Source organism: Triturus cristatus, chromosome 12 (genome assembly GCF_964204655.1).
Source record: "Triturus cristatus chromosome 12, aTriCri1.1, whole genome shotgun sequence".
Taxonomy (NCBI): Eukaryota; Metazoa; Chordata; class Amphibia; order Caudata; family Salamandridae; genus Triturus; species Triturus cristatus.
The window spans coordinates 495,717,433-495,736,518 of NC_140595.1; the positions used below are offsets into that span (position 1 = coordinate 495,717,433).

Below are 19,086 nucleotides of genomic sequence, written 5' to 3' on the forward strand. Positions count from 1 at the left end.
ACATGCTCTCTAAATGGACCCTAATGATAGGTTTAAAGATTTAGTAAAAGCTTATGGGGAGGTCATCCGGTTCCGGTGCCTTCCCAGACAGAATGAGCTTAATCGGCTTCTGGATCTTGCTCTGCTCTATTGGCTCGTTCAACCTCAAATTATCTTCATTAGAGAGATCTACTATTGGTAGTTAATGAAGAAATTGTAGGGAGACATCCCTGGGAGTGGAAACTGAGGGGGAATATAGGTCAGAAGAATTTGAGAATATCACTGGTTTATGTTGTGGTGAAGTCTGAAAGTTCTTTAATATTAGAAACCAATGAGGAGTTCCTCTTGAGTTTTAAGTAGGCATCCTGTGTTTTCCCAGTTTTATTTCATTTTTTATCTTTTTGTGCCTGGATCCACCAGTGTGCTAGTTTATTAACAAATTTGTTATACTCACATTTCAGTTTCTTTAGGCGTGTCAGAACAGAAGGGTCTTTCTAATTTCTGAAAAGTATTTCATGGCTTTTGAAATCTGTTGATTATTTGTCTAGAGAGGACCCAGTTTCTTTGTTATTCTTAGACATACAGCATGTCACCTGACCATGAAAGAAAGCATTTCAGGGTATCCCAAAGTGTAACTGGAGAGGAGAAGTGTTGTCCTCTAGGAACAATGCTAATTCATAGCTTAATTCCCATACATCTTCTTCATCCTCTAGAATTTCGGTATTCATACTCCACGATCGGGTTTTAGTCTTGGGGAGCAGAATCCTGAGAGGGACAGAGATGGCACTATGATCAGAGACAGTGATGGATTCAATGGCATGTGTTTTATAACAGTGAAATGTTCACTAAAATGTAAACAATTATAGAGAAACTATTGTGTTTGGGGGGAGAAGGTGAAGTCATTACCGTTAGGATTATGTAGGCTCTAAACATGAGGTAGTCCATTTGCGCCACAAAGTGAGTGCATTGCTTGCGGGCTTTAAATACCAAATTCCTGTCTTGTGGTAAATTCAAGTCTACCCCCAAAATAATATGGGCCTTCATGGGAAGCACTGACATTTTGGCACATAATTTGAACCAGAAGACAGGGTCATCAGTGTTCGGAGCATATATGTTTATCTTAAACACTTCTGAGTTCTCTGCTTGAAGTTGGGTGATCAATCAACTTCCATAGTCACCCTGTTCTGAGGTAATGATTGAAAGGCCAGAGTTTCTGTATATTAGGGTAACTACCACATTTTGCTTAGACATTGCTGGGGCACAGGAGAAGTCATGTACCAAGCCACTGCGCATACAAAGAGGTTCTTTGTGACCCATCTTTGTTTCTTGTAGGAATTTTATATCTCCCATCAACGAGTGGCAGTAATCAGAGATCTTCCTATGCTTCACAGAATGGTTAAGCTCTTTCATGTCAGAAGGATAGGGCCATAATGAACTAATCGGTGCATGGGGTGGTCGTGGGTTATCTAGTGACTAGGTGAGATGCATAATGAAGGCTAACACGGCTCTGGACAAGAAAAAGAACGTATAGATGAAGAAGAAATTTAAAAGATTAAGCCAACAATCACAAAGTCTCCTTAACCCTAAAAAGTGGGAGAAGCGCCTCAAGGAGGTGAGAAAGTGTGTACGAGGGCAGCGGGTTAAACCCACGAGGGGGAGCGGGAGCCCTCCCTAGCAAAACCTACATAGTAGAATAGTTTAATCATCCAGTTAGATGACAAGGAAGCTTATATAAGAGGGTAACCAATCAACAGATTTGCTATAGGACACAGTGATCCAATAGATGAGTAAATATAAACAGTATTAACATCTGCAGGAATCAAACAGCCTGTAACTCTTTATACAAAAAATAGTATTGTGATAAAACACCAAAATATTATTCATGCAACAAACAGCCTGTAAGAGGGACAAACCAGATAACACGTAGACAGCACTATGTCTAATCCCAAACCACATGAATGCCCCCCTCCCAGGTCAACTACCATTACAAGACAGTCCTACAAATGAGGCTAGACCCACGGGGAGCTTTGTGGAGCATTAAGGTAGATAAACACTAGTAATATGGAAAAGGCATGCAAATAAACAAGCATACCAATCCCCAATCTAAAACCTTGTCAGGAGGACTAAATGATCAAATTGGGTAACAGCTTGGCACACTCTCGGGCATACAGAATGACCTGATAGTTTGATCTTGCCACAAAGGCAAGAGAGGTTTCCAGACCCGATCATCATGGCAGGAGATTTTAATGCGGTGCTGGACCATCAAATAGACAGGTCCCTGAACAGTCGAGCAGTGTTTAACCCCAAGATGTATAAACTGATATGATTAGTCATGCTGCAAATGGGACTCTGTGATATTTGGCGTCTTAGGGCAGGGACTCAGAAAGTCTTCACATTCTACAATAAGAAATATAGACACCAGTCACATATTGATTATTTCTTAGTAGACGATAAATTGAAGGATCTAGTTCTAGATGTGAAACACATAGGGGTACACCTGTCAGACCACTCAGCAATACTACTAAATATGAAGATGGGTGAGTGGGTTGTTCAGTCAAGACGGACATTAGATCGCACGATAGGAAGAAACAAAGGAGTTTTTTGGTAATAATCTGAGTTCATCTGCGAATGGGGTAGTATGGGACTCATATAAAGCCTATTTAAGAGGTAGACTGGGTGCCCTAGAGGCAGCAAAAAGGCGAGCTTATCACAAAGAGGTGTTAGAATTAGAGGAGCAAATTCGGATTCTAGAAAAAGACTTCAAGAAATCAGGTAGATCAGGAGAAGACACTAGGAGGCCCATTAGGATGGCGGGCGGACTTGCGTCCGCCCGCCAGGCTAGCGGTGCTGGGACTGGCCGCCAGTGGTGCAGCGGTCCCGCACCGGCGATTAGAATGCCACTGCCACCGTGGCGGTGGCATCCTCCATTCCCAGCATTGCGGCGGGCGGTGCTGTGAGCACCGCCCGCAACAATGCTAGGAATGCACTGCGTGCATTGTCATGCACAAGGTTACAGGCACCGCGAGGTGCCTGCCACCATGTCCATGACAATGCAGGGGGGTACCATAGGTACCCTCCTGTGCACCCCCACCCCCCAATACCCTGGGGGCCCACAATGGCCCCCCGGAAGAGAATTCCGCATGCCTTGTTGCCGCCACAGAAAGGCGTGTTTCCGCACCCATGCTAATATGGATGGCAGTGTTTAGCAGACACCGCCACCATATTAAACCCTTTTCCACCCGGTCGACTTGGCGACTGGGCGGAAAAGTGGCAGACGTCTCTGTTTCCGTCTGCGTCAGTTATCCCGCCATACTAATATGGGTGGGGGGTAAATGGGTGGCGGGCCCTACATCCTAATGGGCCTCTAGGTGAGATAATGAATTAAAAAATAAACCTGAAGAGAATTTTGCAGGATAGGGTTAGGAAGAAATGGGAGTCTAGTCGACTGGCTTATTTCGAGTATGGGGAAGGCTGTAGTAAGTTGTTAGCCTGGAAGGCTAAGAATGACCAAGTCAGGAATACGATTAAAGAAATTAGGTGTGAGCAATCGGGAAACCTTCTTGGAGATAGTCAGGGTATTGGTTTGGCATTCTTTAGGCATTTTGAGAAAGTGTACCTAGAAGACCTGAATGTGACTGAGGGAGAGGTACTGACTTGGTTAAGTCAAGATCATTTTGACCCTAACAGCTGAGAAAAGGGAATTGCTGAATGATAGGATAAGAAGTAGAAAATTGGAAGAGGCGATTGGGAGGTAAGAAAGGAAGGGCACCAGGACCACATGGTCTTCCCCATGACGTTTATGGAGCCTTGGCCAGTGTACTGAATCCTATGCTAGGTGAGCTTTTTATCGAAATACTTCTGACAGATGCTGTAATGCCGGAATCCTGGAAAGAGGCTATTATAACCTTAATCCCCAAACCAGGGAAATGCCCCAAAAACTGTTATGCTTATAGGCCCATATCACTTTTGAATTGTGATTATAAGCTTTTTGCAAAGGTTATGGCAGAAAGATTAAATGGGTTTATTAGAGGCAGGTCTTTGAAAGAGCTTACGTATACGCTTATCGGGTCTATCGACTTGGCCTCTGCTTATGAGCTGTCGTTGGCAGTAATGGCCTTAGATGCTGCCAAAGCATTTGATCGGGTGAATTGGGTTTATCTACAGGCTGTGGCCAAATCTCTTAATCTGAGCCCTAACTTTTGCAAAACCTTGAAAGGAATCTATTCTACACCCAAAGCCAGGGTTTTGGTCAATGGGGGATTGACAAAAGATGTCCAGATTATAAGGGGCACAAGGCAGGGTTGACCCCTGTCGCCATTGTTGTTTGATCTGTACATGAGCCGCTGGCTAGGAAAATCAGGAATAATGTAGACATCTTTCCTTTCAAATTTAATGGTTAGAGCAAGAAAATGGGTTATGCGCTGATGACATCTTAATTTTTACTACCAACTTTTAAAAAACCTTGAGCTTTGTTTTAACGTTAACAACATATTTTGGGAAAATCTCAGGTTATGATATCAATAACGAGAAAACGGAGTTCATGGCTTGGCATACAGACGTTGGTGAGATAAAGTGTAAGAAGGAAATGAGATATCTAGGGGTTAAGATTACCCAGGATATCACAAAGCTCGCCAAAGAAAATTTTGAAAAGGCTAGGAGAAAAGTGACTGGCTTGCTGAAGAGCTGGGTGCATCTGCCGTTAACATTATCTGGCCGATTAAATCTCGTGACAATGATAGTTCTCCCGAAGTTTACCTTCTTGTTTGACTCAATCCCCTTGCCTTTTAAGAAAGAGTGGTTTGCTGAGATGCAAGGGCAGATTAGTTCTTTTAATTGCTCATCCAAAGGACCACGGATAGCCTGGAAGAAGCTTAGAAGGAGGCTGGCGAAAGGGGAACTAGCGTTGCCAGATTTGCTTTTTTACTCATGGGCTTTTCTACTAAAGAATGGCAGAATGCTACTGGACAGACCCACAAAAACAGAGATTTGCAAAATGTTTGAGGTGATGTTGAGAAAAGAGGAAGTAGCGGACTGTGGTTTTATGTATAAATATGCAGGCCCAAAATACTTTAAAATACTTACGCTGAAGATTTTAGGGGCTATGGCTGAGACGTGGTATAAAATTATAAAGGTCATAACATTGCCATATTTCAGCCAGCTTGCCCCCATATGGAAAGCTCCGGGCTCTCCAGAATGGACAAAGGATGTATTGGCATTGCCATTGAAAGAGGCTGGTGTACTAAGATGGAAACATCTATTCAAGGAAGGTCATCTGATTATGTGAGAATGGTGTATACAGGAAATGGGTCAAAGGATTTCAAGATTTAAGTTTCTTGAAATTCAAAGTTGGTATCAGGCCGCAAACATAAAAGTAGGAGAACCCAATGAACTTGAGGAGAAATTGCTGTTGAGGGTCATACCAAAGAAAGAAATTGTGATGTGGTATTGGCTGATGATAGAGATGGATGACGGGGTTTTCACCTTGCCGTAGGATCTTTGGGGAGGATGCTTGTCGGAGACTACGCTGGAAGATCAATGGCAAGTATCTATGCCTATGCTGTACAAAATAGTTAAACCCGCATACCATCTTTTTACCATCCATAGGGCCTACTGGACACCCCAAAGGTTATCTAAATTTGGGTCTCGTGGTGATGTGGCGTGTCCAAAATGTGGCAGCAAGAAGGAAGATGATCTGCATATGTTTGTACACTGTCCAAAGATCCAGCCATTCTGGAAGGCCGTGAGTAATGTGTTATCTGTCATGTTCCGCCTTGAGCTGTGTGTGTTCTGAGTAAGAAGCGTTCCGGTCCGCGTTTTGCAGGCAATCTAGCAGCCAACCGGAAGCATTCAGGTCATCCAGCCTGCACTGCACTGGGTGAGACCGCATTTACGGTTCTCATCCCGACAGTGCTTCAAGTACTGTTTGTACAAGCTGGTCGACGTCTTCTGGAACTTTTCGACATCCCCTGCTCACGTTGCACAGCCGCGCAGAAGTGCAGGTGTGTGGTCCGTTCCCCCTAGCGCAGGAGCATTTTTCTTTGTTTGTTTACTGCGACATGTGCTGAGCGCTGTGCCGCTTGGCTGTCGGTGGAGCTGGGCAGCTTCACTTTCCCTGCTGCGGCGCGCGCTGGAGCGCGGTGCCACTTCTCTGCCATCCTAGCACAGGAGCGCTTTTCCTTTGGTTATTTGTTGTGGCACGCCCTGGAGCGCAGTGCCACTTGACTGCTGGTGGCGCTGGTCCACTTCACTTTCCGTGCTGCGGCATGCGCCGGAGCGCGGTGCCGCTTGTCTGCCACACTAGCACAGGAGCACGTTTCCTTTGGTTATTTGTTGCGGCACGCGCTGGAGTGCGGTGCCGCTTGACTGCCGGTGGCGCTGGTCCACTTCACTTTCCCTGCTGCGGCACGCACTGGAGCACGGTGCAGGTTCTCTGCCATCCTAGCGCAGGAGCGCTTTTCCATTGTTTATTAGTTGGGACATACGCTGAAGCGCGGTGCCGCTTCTTTAACATCCTAGCGCAGGAGCGCTTTCCCTTTGTATTATGATTGAGACGCGCTAGAGCGTGGTGTCTCTTTGCTTTCATCACCTTTCCTTGCCCACACCATAGCACAGGAGTGCTCTTCATAGCTGTGACAAGCGCTGGTGCGCATTGTCACTTGCATCAACACCTTTGAGCTCAGGAACGCTTTTCTTTTGCTTTCGCTGCGACAACAAGCAGGAGCGAGTTGTCGGATGTACCTTTCCTTTCACGCAGTAGCGCACCGAAGACCTCCCTATCCTGCTGGCTCTCACAATTTCCAGGTGACTATATATTCATAGTGAAGCCCTGAATGTTTGAGTGTATGCTGCATGTGTGATCCTGGGAAGAAGAAGGGCAAACACTAATCATATGGTTTATCCATGCTTTAGCTGGTGATCCCAGGAGAGTTCCCAAACATTGATAGGAGCACCCACCAGGTCTTCACGTCGATATCTCCATTTTAGGATTCCTTCCCCCGGTCCCATCCTTGTCCTGGTCAGTAAACATTCCTTTACTAGGGAGAGGTAGGGAACGGTGGAGGTTGTTCACGTCGTCTCTGCGAGATATCTGCACAAGTATATCAGGTAAGACTTGTGGAGTCCTGACATTATCTAATGCCTTGAACCTACAAATCAAGGCAAGCGTCTTATTGGTTATTTTTGGATGTTTGGATCTGCAAATTACAGTTAATAACAATAGTGCAAAAATGTTTTTTTATGCCATACTCCTGGCGCGTAGAGAGATTTGCAAACTATGGGTATCACAGGCCCCTCCAAGTTGTGTTGACTGGTTAAACTCCGTGAGGAGAGTGGCCAGGCTGGACATTTTAGATAAGGGGGAAAAGAGGTATGAATTTTGGATACCCCTCTTATGTTGGTGTGAGCAACAAGTAAGAATTTACATCTAGGGTCCAATGATTAAGCCTCTCTCCGCCTCGGCTGGCACCTTCCTCCATTTAGCAGGGGGGCTTGTGGAGTTTGTGTGTGTATTGGAAGTAAAGGAGGGGTGATGTTGCAATCTGATGACAATTAAAAGCAAATAAAAGAGCAAATCCCCTTCTTGTTCCTCACTTCAGCGAATGAGGTTTGGGACACCCCAGGGTGGAAACGTTAGTGGAAAGGTGTGAATGAGGCAAATAAGGACAAATAAAAAAAGGTTGCCCCAAGTAAACGTCCAAATCAACAATGAACTCATGACGTCAGGCTCATTTCAGCACAGCCTTACATCTGCTCAGTCAAGAATAACATTAGGTATGAGGGCAAGAAATGCCTTAGACATGCAAAATGATGTCAATGAGAAACTGAGAGGACATTGAAACATTACAAAACAATAGTACGTTCCCAGAATTAAAGTAGAACTGCAAGCCGGAGGCCTGAAACTACAGCAAACATATTAATGCAACAATGAGGCAACAAAGAAATAACCACAAACAACTACTTCGATGGGTGGCAGACATATCAGAAACATCAAAATCTGCAACAGGAAAAAGTCTGTTATCTGGTAGGCAAAAAAAGCCATCTGCCAGGATCCAGGAAATCGATTGCCTACTGTTACGGGGGACTCCAAAGCAGAGGAATGGGGAGAGATCCTGAAACTCTTTCAAAATGATAGGTGGACATGGCAGATGGGGCCTTGATTGAGCTCAAGGCAGGTGTCAGCTACGACATGTACTATCACATCAACTGGATCAGCCAGGCTTGTCACTACTTTCCACCATCTGAGATTCAAAAGTATTGTCAAGAAAGGATTTCAACTCCACAGGTTCCAAGAAGATATGCGATCGTCCTTTAAAGACAATCCTGAACTTAGACGGGCCCACAAAGAAGTGCTGGATTGCTCTGTCTGCAAGGGTTTTCCTGAGAGCCCAGAAGCCCTTCCTCCTCATCTTCTTATCTCTTGCAAAGTCCTGAAAGATGGAGATCCTGGCGTCCTTCCTTTAGATTGAACTAACTTCTCCCATGTGTGCCAGAATCAGCTCGGTGTGTTGGTGGCGAAAGGGTTTAAAGATCGAAACTCAAGGGGTCGTAGCATCCTTTTCTTTGTAAGTGGGTATCTGGTGAGCATGTTAGATGTCAAAGTCTCGGCCAAATGAGAGGCCTAGGACTGTCGGAAGCCACTTTTCCAGAAAGACAACCACAGAGGAGACTTCCGATTCTACATCTTCAGGGAGAACAAAAATCGAAAGATTACTATGCTTGTTGCAATCCTCTAAATCAGTAATTGCCCATTTAAGCAAGTTCATCATTTTATCAGTTCTCTCCAGACTCTTATGTTCAGCAGACATCCGGTCTTCTGCTATCCCAATTCAAAATTCTGCATTGGGGATCATGAGGTTGAGATCCCTAAGATCTTTGCGAATCTCAGAGATTTCCACTTGTAAGAGATCAATATTTGTTTTGGTGCTTTGGGCTGTCATGCACCTTTTCGAGTTTCCTCATGATTGCCTTTAGAGTAGTCGAATTTTCCTGCTTTTTTAAAATTGGGAATTCCAGGAGAGGGGCTCTTGTTTTGGCATTTAAGTGTGCCCTTCCCTTCTTTTCCTTCCCTTTGCATGTGTTCTTTTGAGTCATGTTCAGCCCTTAAAATGACTACACCCCAAATAAACACTCAACTTCAATAGGGACCAGGATCACATAGGAGTGACCCAGTTCTCGTTCTGAATGGGCATAGTTGGGCCAAGCTATGAAGCCTAACCTGAACCCTAAGGATCCAAATGACTTTCGCCCAATTTCTAGTCTTCCGCTTCCAGCAAAACTGATTGAAAAACCATGAATCGACAACTTAGTGTCTCCTTAAGCGAAACACAAGCCTTGAATTCTACCCAATATGGGTTTAGGGAGGGACCTAGTACTGAGTCAGCTCTCCTCAAGGCCACAGAGGAGATTAGGGAAGCCGTTGACTGGGGTGGTAAGGCAGCTCTGATCCTACTGGATCTGTCCACCTTTGATACGTTCCATCATGACATTCTGATGGATCGCCTGAAGGCATGTGGGATCCAGGCTAAAGCAGACAGAGTACAAATGATATCGCTGGGCGAATACCAATCTATACCTTTTGCACTGCCCTGTGGCGTCCCGCAGGGGTACTCACTAAACCCTACACTTTTTAATGTGTATGTCTCATTATTCGCCCCTCTTTTTAGTGCTTTTAGGTTTGGTCTCACCTCATACGCAGATGACACGCAAATCGTGGTGTCTCTGGTACCAGGTCAGGAGATGCGATTGGATAAGCGACTCCAAGATTGTATGGAATCAGTTGGGAAATGGATGTCTGAAAATTGCCTAAAACTTAATTCAGGCAAAACTGAAGTCATACTGTTTGGGAATGATACCAACTTTTGGACCCCAAATTGGTGGCCGGACTCTATGGGCACTCTCCCTATGCCTTCAAAAAAAGTTGAAAACCTAGGACTAATAGTGGATGAGAGACTTACCTTTGGTGACCAAGTAAATGCAGTGGCATCGACTACAGCGTATGTTCTTAGAACAGTCAAGAAAATACTGCTGTTTTTACCACCCGTCAGCCGGCAAACAGTGGTCACAGCACTGGTTATGTCAAGGCTGGATTATTGCAACAGTCTCTATTTAAACATTCAAGAAAGATTCATGAATAATTTCCAGCAGCTGCTAGATTACTCACTGGTACGTCCAAGTTTTCCTCAATCTCTGAAGAAATAAAACAAATTGCACTGGCTCCCGGTGAGGAATCGAGTGCGTTTAAAATCCCTCTGTATGGTTTTAAAAGCTCTTCAAGGCATAGGACCTGACCATTTAAAACGTCAGTTTAAATGGTATACACCAAAAAGAACTCTTCGCTCATTGGGAGCCTTGTGGGTCACAGTGCCATCCACAAAAAAAGCATTGTGGGGTGGTAGGAGTTTTTCTTTCTGTGCGGCAAAAGCCTGGAATGACCTTCCGTTTCACCTGAGAAGTCCCACTGTTCTTTTGGCTTTCAGGAAGAGGCTAAAAACCTGGCTTTTCGATAAGTAAAACTCCTTTCTTCCGTTTCTGCTTAAAGGAGAAGTGACTAGCGCCAGGACACCCTCGGGTAACCGCTGCGCTCTAAAAATATCTATAACATAACAATGGGAATCAGGGCTCTTAGTACGATGCACAGTGCGGTGAACAGTGATGGTTAGGACCCAAGTTGGACACAGAAAATAGATGAAATTACCTGTCTAGGGACCGCCCAGCCTCAAGTAAAGAGGTCTAATCATATTAGGACAGAGTTCACTGGAGGAGTCATCAATACAACATGCTACAAGTTTATTGACATATTGGACCCTCAAGAAGAGAGGATGTCTTATGGCTTACCAGACTCCAAGAACACCAGTGCTGCGCATGTATGCCATTAGAGTTAGCAGGAGTGGAACTGATGAAAAGCCCCGCAAGGAGACTTGGTGGTCGCGGGCTGGTCAGTGGGCATCGAGCTGGGGTCAACAGGGCTGCCATACTCTTCAAGGAGTAGAGGGGGATCAGCAGGGAGCTCTCTAAGTAGGTCTAAGTAGTGGTGGAAACAGCATAAAATTAGAAGGAATCAGCGTAGTGCTGCCATCATCCAGGTGACGCACTTACGTCCGCACAGTGGGACCATTCGATAGTCCCCACTGTAGTCTCTCTGGAGCCCCACTACCTCTCTCGGTGCTGCAGATCAGATAATATGCTGGACAGCCAGGTTGCAGATCAGGGTAAGTTAGGAATCCATGCTTTTGGGCGCGTGGCACCATCACTAACCTTGCGTGGGATGGTATTGGTACAAATAATGCTGCAACCCACGTTGTTAATGACGCAGCTGTGGTTGGTGGGGCACCGTGCACCATAGCGCTGAGCTGAAGAAATTATTTCAAAGTGGTGGGGAGAGACTGTGCTGTGATTCTCCATGGTTTGCAGGGTCTGTAGGGGTGCCTCCATCTTCTACAGTGCCACATGCAGGTGAGCGGCGCAGGCTGAGTCACAGGCCCATGTGTCAAAACAGCCAGCTTAGCCTGCCGGGTCAGCACTTGTCCCCAACCTCAAAAATGGCCCCAGATAGCCTTCATAGCTGTTGACTAATGGTGTAATAGGGGAGATCTTGGGAGCTCACAGAAGAGCTGCTATCACCCGCGTGGTCCAAACCATGCCCCCACAATCAGGGCCTCTAATAAGCAATCTGTGATAGTTCCTTAATATTTGTTGTGCTAACTGGAAGGACTTTTCACCAAACCAAACCATGCCCCCACAATGAGGGCCTCTAATAAGCAATCTGTGATAGTTCCTTAATATTTGTTCTGCTAACTGGAAGGACTTTTCACCAGACCGAAAACTTGCAATGCAAACTGCAATTTAATCAAATAAATTGTGTAAACCAATGTTTCTGACTTATGTAGCACAGGCCTAGCTACAAAGCTATAGAACACAGTAACACATTAGCACTGCAGCAAATAAAGGCACAATTCAAAAGTCTGCTGCTGATAAAAGGGAGACATATGCAAAAGAAACAATTGATGGACTGAATGCTGGACAATGCAAACGTTCACCCCCAGTCACAAGGATCTGGTTTAAATCCATCATTCTTTTGCTCACCACACCACCCCAGTTTGGACCCAGCCATATGCAAATCAGTCTTGACCCTGTTCCTTGTGGGGACAGTCCAGCCCTAGCTGCCAAGCCAGGTCGTCCCTGGACCGGTAACAAGCAACCTGGGGCCGTTTTCAGGGCATCACCCTTCATCAGCCAGGCTAGCTTGAATCCAGTGGTGCATCTGGCAAATGAAAGTCTGATTAAAAGAGGCATATTGTACCTAACATTCTCATACAATCCGTGATAAATGGCCCCTTTAACTGAAATCCTGGCACGTGATGAGTCACAGTGGATGTCCACACCATGGAGGGTGCATGGCTGTGTGTCGAGACCATCAAGTGCTTGAGTGCACCATTCCAAGTTTCCTATGACCTCACTGACTGAACCAGATCGTCATCCAGGAGCTGCTTGCCAAGCTAGACACCTAAAGGGCTATTGATGATCCCATTGCCTGTTTTTTACTAATTGTCCTTGCCTTAGGTTTACCTAGGATACCATGAGAAACATTGTAGGTCATACTAATGTGACCCAAATCACATACCTTTTGTCATTCCATATCCTTCCACCAAGCCACAATTACGTATAGCTTGTCAAGAGTTCAAGAAATTAAGAGGCCAAATGCTGGCACTGAACCATTGTGGAACATGTGAGGAGAGTTTGATGCTTTTCTGCCACTATCAATGTGAGAGATGATGCAAGAGTAGGGCTGGAGACTTCACACAATAAAAAGGAGAGACCACCAACTGACTTCCTCCATACATGCTTGCTAGCTTCCTTGAGAACATCAGGAGAGAGAAAGATTTTAAAAAGTAAGAGCTTTAGGTAGTGAGAGACACAGACAGATACAAAGATAGAGGAAAGAGAAAGAAAAGATTAACACTCATCAGATGTGAAAAATGCAGTCTGAGGAAATATTGCACTACCTACGCAATGGCAGCTTAACATGCTTAATGACAAACAAAAATTTTATTGTAGCCCATGCATAAAACATTAGATGGAAAACTAAAAATACATCTCCCTTTGCTCAAAGCAAACATAGTAGCATGGGCAAAGGTATTCAGTGTATATACATCAGTAGATTACTCAACGAGGCTCTTCATAATGTACACATTTGTCTTCGTGGGAGAGGCTTTCTGGCCAATGGGTTAAAACATAGCAATCTTTAAAAATCACACATGCATGATATAATGTAACAACATGATCTTGGGGAAGCACGTAGTTTCAAGCACGTAGAAGACCTAAAATCCACACTGAAGGACTAAACCAGGTTAAACTAATAATCTTTACTCAAAGTAATGAAAGTACAGTCAGGCAGATCCCAGACTCTAATGTGTGTCAAGGCACAGCCAGAACCTCTACAGCCCACTTATTATCAGTGCCTACAATTTTAGAAACAGAGATCAATAGAGAGGATGACATGTATTTTTGATGGCTCAAGGTAATTCTTGAACCTTTCTTCCATCCTCAAAAAAGGAAAATGGGACAAACCATCCTGTTTCAGAGTGAACATAATCAACGAACGGACATCTGGAAAATGGACATAAAGCCATCAAGGAAAATCCACAAAGAAGGAATCTCAATTCTGGAAAAAGTAAAGAAAGGGTTAGACCTGGCATCCTTGGTGTGTTTTTCCCTAACTTTTTGCCTTCTGACCTCTTATTTTTGACTGTTTTTGCTGACCATTTTTGCCAGTTGTTGGAATCTGTGCACTTTTTCACTGCTAACCAGTGCAACAGTGCTTGTGATTTTTAACTAAAACATGGCAACACTGACTGATACACAATTGACTTGTTTGATTCCCTTATAAGTCCCTTGTAAAGTTCACAACATGTGCCCAGAACCCTAGAAATCAAATACGAATGGTGGACCTGCAGCACTGATTGTTCCATCCACTTAAGTAGCCCTTCAAACATGTCTCAGGCATGCCACTGCAAAGTCTGTGTGTGAAGTTATAAACTGCCAGGTCAACCTGGCAAGTCAACTTACTTGCCAGGCCAAAACCTTTGTTTTTATTACATATAGGTCACCTCTAAGGTAGGACTTGGACAGCCCATGGGTAGGGTGCAATGTATTTAAAAAGTAGGACATGTACTTTTATGTTTTACATGTCCTGGTAGTAAAATGTGTTTTTCAATACTGCAAGGCCTATCTCTCACTTGGGATAACATTGGGACTGCCTTATGATATTTGATAAATGTAGTTTCCAATTGGGAAAACATAGGAAAACCAAATTTGGTGTCTTTGGACTCACAATTTTAAAACACAACATATGGTGAATTTGGTTTTTAAATTGCAGTTCTGAAAATACCACTTCTAGAATGTTGTCATTTTCTTACTTAAACCATTTGGTGCCTTATGCCTGTCTCTGGTATACATATCTGGAGAGGGTGATAGCTAGCTTCCTGCATTCCCTCCAGACAGCCACACACAAAGGAAGGATAGGCGTGACTGAGTAGCCACCTGCTTGTTGATGGGTCTTCCTGAGCAGGATGGGAGGGAGGAGCTGACACTTTACACTTGAAAGGACGGTGTCCTGTCCACACACAAAGGGTTGCATACCTCCCTGTAGTGAGTCTGGAGCCAAGGCAGAAGCATCTCTTTGAAATCTCCCTACTTCAAAGGCCCAACTGGGTATAAGTGCTGGAACTCCGACACCATGAACTCAGAACACAGCTGGAGCTAAAGAAATTCTGCCAAGAAGAAGAGCTGCTGTGCTTTATGAGGGACTGCCACTCTGATAAGCTACATTGTTGTGTTGGCCTGCTGCTTGCTGTTAAGACTGCTGTGCTATAGGAGGGACTGCTACTTTGCAAAACTGCTTTGCTGTGTTGGCCTGCTGCCTGCTGCTTCATGCCTGGAAGTGAGAAGGACTGGACCTGTTCTCTACATCATGGAACCTAAGTCTCTCCAAGGGCCTGTTGGCTTACCTCCTGTTACTGAAGTATCAGGGATATCAAAGAATTCGCTTTCATCTTCAACCCAGCACCTGGACTTTACTTGCTGTAAGTCTTACTCTTCCAAGTGATTCTAACCCAGTTTCAGGCCTTTGGAAGTGAGTTTAAAGTGCTGCATCTGCAAGAACCTAAGCATCAACGCTGTTGCGCCGATCGGAACTGATGCATCTCCTGCTGCGAGATCAGGATCAATGCATCAACACTGCATGCACTCCAAACCGCCACATCACCTCTAGAATCCCCGCTTTGGAACCACCACATTGCCACCACTGCATGGGGAAGATTGAGGTATCTCCCCTCCAGAGAGGATTAATCTGGCACATCGCATTCAGAACCGCGGCACTCCGAAATCAGCACTTCGTCCAAGGAACCAATGCATCGCCATTACTGCATTGAGATATCCGGCGCAAGCGCAACCTCTCAACTGCGTGGGAATTATCGACACACCTTTCAACTGCATCCCGCATTTCGTGCTGCAACAAGTATTAAGATACTTTGCTCAGAGGGCCCTGCTTGGGTTATGTAACTGACCTGTGCTCCATTGCCAGCGGCCACCACTCTTGACTTTGTCCCGGTTCAGCTCAACCATTTTTAACCCCTTAATCGCTATTTGCTTCTAAGCGCTATTTTGACATTGATTCTTCAAAAAATCATATCTTGACTTTTACTTATTGGATGTTCGTGATTTTGGTCTTGTTTTGTTCAGAATATAATAATCTATTTTTCTAAACTGGTGTGGAGGCTTTTTGTGGTGTTTTCACTGTGTGTCTTGTGCACAAATACTTTACACATTGCCTCTTAGTTAAGCCTGACTGCTCTGTACCAATCTACCAAAGGATGAGCACAGGATAATTCAGACTGTGTTACTGACTTATCCTGACTAGGATTGTGGTCTCTTCTTGGACAGGGTGCCTACCTCTGCCAAGTAGAGACCCAATTTCTGACATAAGTGGCAGTGGTGGGATAGGACTTGTATTTGTGCAGTACATACAGTGATTTGTACATACTACTAACCATATTTCAGGCCAATTCAAACCTTTTTAAATTCTTTGCGGATGGCAGATTGAATTTTTCTCCAAAATCATGTCTCTGTCTAGATAAGCAGCATCTGCTCTACAAATAAAGATTTTGAGCTGCCCAAGCTGCAGACCTGCACAGTGGCCCAGCTCAAGGAGTTCTGCTAGGGCTTTGAGATTTCAACTAAAAAGTTCACAAGGAAGGTGGAGGTGCAAAAGAGGCAGAGGCTCTGATAGAAGCTCGTGATGCAGCACCTGTGACCCCAGAGAAGGAGGATGAGATACCGGATGAGGCAAAGGAGATGGACCAGGATTTACTGGAGAATCTGGGACTGCCTGTGGGGCAGGGTGCCAACAGCCTGCAAGAAGAAAAGGTTCCCCCCTGGACAGGGATCAGTGTATCCTCCAAGGACCTGTCCCCAGAGGAGTTGAAGGACAGGCAGGAGGAGAGAAAATTACAATTGGAGCTTGCTAAGCTCAAGTTGGAGGAGAAGAAATTGGCTCTGGAAGTGACCTTGAGAAAGCTGAACTTACATCCCAGGAGGGCTGCATCCAGCACAGATGTTGGCAGCATTTCTCCATTGTCCTCTGAGAAAAGAGTACACATACCCAAGAGCCTGGTGCCTGATTATAGAGTGGGAGATGACATACACAGATGGTTTGAGGCGTATGAGATTGCTTTGCTGATGCACAAGATCCCTGAGGTGGGTTGGGGGAATAGCCTGTGGAAGCATATCCCTGCTGAGGGGAGGAACACCCTACTGGCCCTAGAGGGGAATGAAAGGATGAGGTATCCCTCTATGAAGGAAACCTTAATCAGGAAATATGGTGTGACCTCAGAGAAGTACAGCCAGAAATTTAGTGACAGTGTGAAACTATCCCCACAGGCCTGGGTGGATTGTGTTGATTCTTTTTGCAAGGCACTGAATGGTTGGGTGAAGGGCAGTGATGTGAAGGATATTCAGGGGCGGTATAACTTGATTGCAAATGAGCACATGTTTAGTCTCTTTTTACAGATCTGTGCCAGTACATGATTGACAGTAAGTTCTCTGACCCCAGGGAGCATGCTTAGGAGGCAGACTGCTGGATCTGCACCATGTTCCATAAGAAGGTATCTGGGGGGGATCACCATAAGGGTGGCCAGGGTTCTCACCAGAAGAAGGAGGGCAGAGGCAAAACAAACAGAAAGGAGTTTTCTAAAGGGTCCCAAACTAGTTTCATGTGTCAGGATTCCCATCACCCTGCAGAGAAGATAAATAAGTGGTTCCCTGATGGTAAGTCTGTAGGGAAGGGAAGTCCCTAGGTGTTATGAGTGCCAACAGAAGGACAATACAAGGGGGATGCCAAGTGTCCCAAGCAAAGCGATACCAAAGGGGATGATGGACGAAGCGTTTGAGCAAGTCAACTGATCTGGGTTTAATCCATCATCATTCTTTAGCTCACTCCACCACCCCAATTCAGACATGGCCATTTGCAAATCAGTCTGACCCTCTGCCTCATGGAAGCAGTCCAGCCCGAACTGCCAAGCCATGTCCTCCCTGGACTGGAAACAAGCATCCTGTGACCGGTTTCGGGTTCATAACCCTCATCAGCCAGGCTATCTTGAATCCAGTGGCAAAGTGAGCAAGAGACCCACGTCTGGGCATACCCTGCCAACTTATGGCGAACAAAGCGATACCAAAGGGGATGATGGACGGAGCATTTGAGCACATCAAACACTCACCCCCAGTCAACTGATCTGGGTTTAATCCATCATCATTCTTTAGCTCACTCCACCACCCCAGTAAAGACATGGCCATATGCAAATTAGTCTGACCCTGTGCCTCATGGGAGCAGTCCAGCCTGAACTGCCAAGCCATGTCTTCCCTGGACCGGAAACAAGCATCCTGGGACCGGTTTCAGGTTAATAACCCTCATCAGCCAGGCTATCTTGAATCCAGTGGCAAAGTGAGCAAGGGACCCACATCTGGGAATACCCTGCCAACTTAGGGCGAACAAAGCGATACCAAAGGGGATGATGGACGGAGCATTTGAGCAAATCAAACACTCACCTCCAGTCAACTGATCTGGATTTAATCCATCATCATTCTTTAGCTCACTCCACCTCCCCAGTTCAGACATGGCCATATGCAAATCAGTCTGACCCTGTGCCTCATGGGAGCAGTCTAGCCCGAACTGCCAAGCCATGTCTTTCCTGGACCAGAAACAAGCATCCTGGGACCGGTTTCGGGTTCATAACCCTCATCAGCCAGGCTATCTTGAATCCAGTGGCAAAGTGAGCAAGGGACCCACGTCTGGGCATACCCTGCCAACTGTCCCAAGCAGGCACAGCCCCAACTGGTGGGCAGTCACTGGGGCTGGCAAGTGTAGCGCTTGGGGAGAAGTTGGTCCCAGCTAGTGGTGAGTGTCATCTGGTGTCTTCATAGAAGGTATTCCCTAATGGGGTCTACCAAGTTGTTGCTTCTGACAAACGTGATAGCCATTACTCAGTGGCTCTTGTTCTTTTTGTTTGGGGGTGGTCTCCGGTTCCTTGAGGGTGCTGTGAATCCATCCATGCCTATAAATGATCTGCTTGGTAACAACCTGGAGTATACCACCTGGAAGGAGGTGGAGCTCAGACCACACTAGGAGATGTTGAGGTTGCCTGAGTGGGTGTGCGTGACCAGACAGTCCATGGCAGCTCGAGAGGGTAGTCAGAAGGACCTGGAGCCTGGAGGAATGGCCCAGGTACCTTACAAAAAGAGGAAAGGCAAGGGGCACAGGAAACCCACTCCTCAAACTCCCACAGTCTGGAAGGAGGCTGACCCTGAGGTGGACACCCTGGTACCTACAAGGGAGGATGTGAAAATAATGGGGATCCTGCCTGAGCTGTCCAACTGGCAGCAGGAAGGAGGTCCCACCTGAGAGAGTTCTGCAAGGTGAAGGAGTGCCCTGCTCATGTGGGTCATCTGCAGCAGCCTGAGATGAAGGCAGCTGATGATGCCTCTGGCAAGCACCTGGTTTATAGGGAGAACAGTCTCCTGTATAGCGAGCCTAAGACTCATGGGCCTGTAGCAACA

At 45.7% G+C, this 19,086-nt stretch overlaps 1 long non-coding RNA gene across 1 annotated transcript in view; it reads left to right on the top strand.

The window, feature by feature from the left end:
- LOC146776152 (uncharacterized) overlaps positions 1-19,086 on the top strand; it is a 325,408-nt gene that overhangs the window by 84,454 nt on the left and 221,868 nt on the right. Inside the window, exon 3 of the long non-coding RNA XR_014972340.1 lies at positions 5,584-5,719. This is a non-coding gene — a long non-coding RNA (uncharacterized LOC146776152). The remainder of the gene's footprint in view (positions 1-5,583; positions 5,720-19,086) is intronic.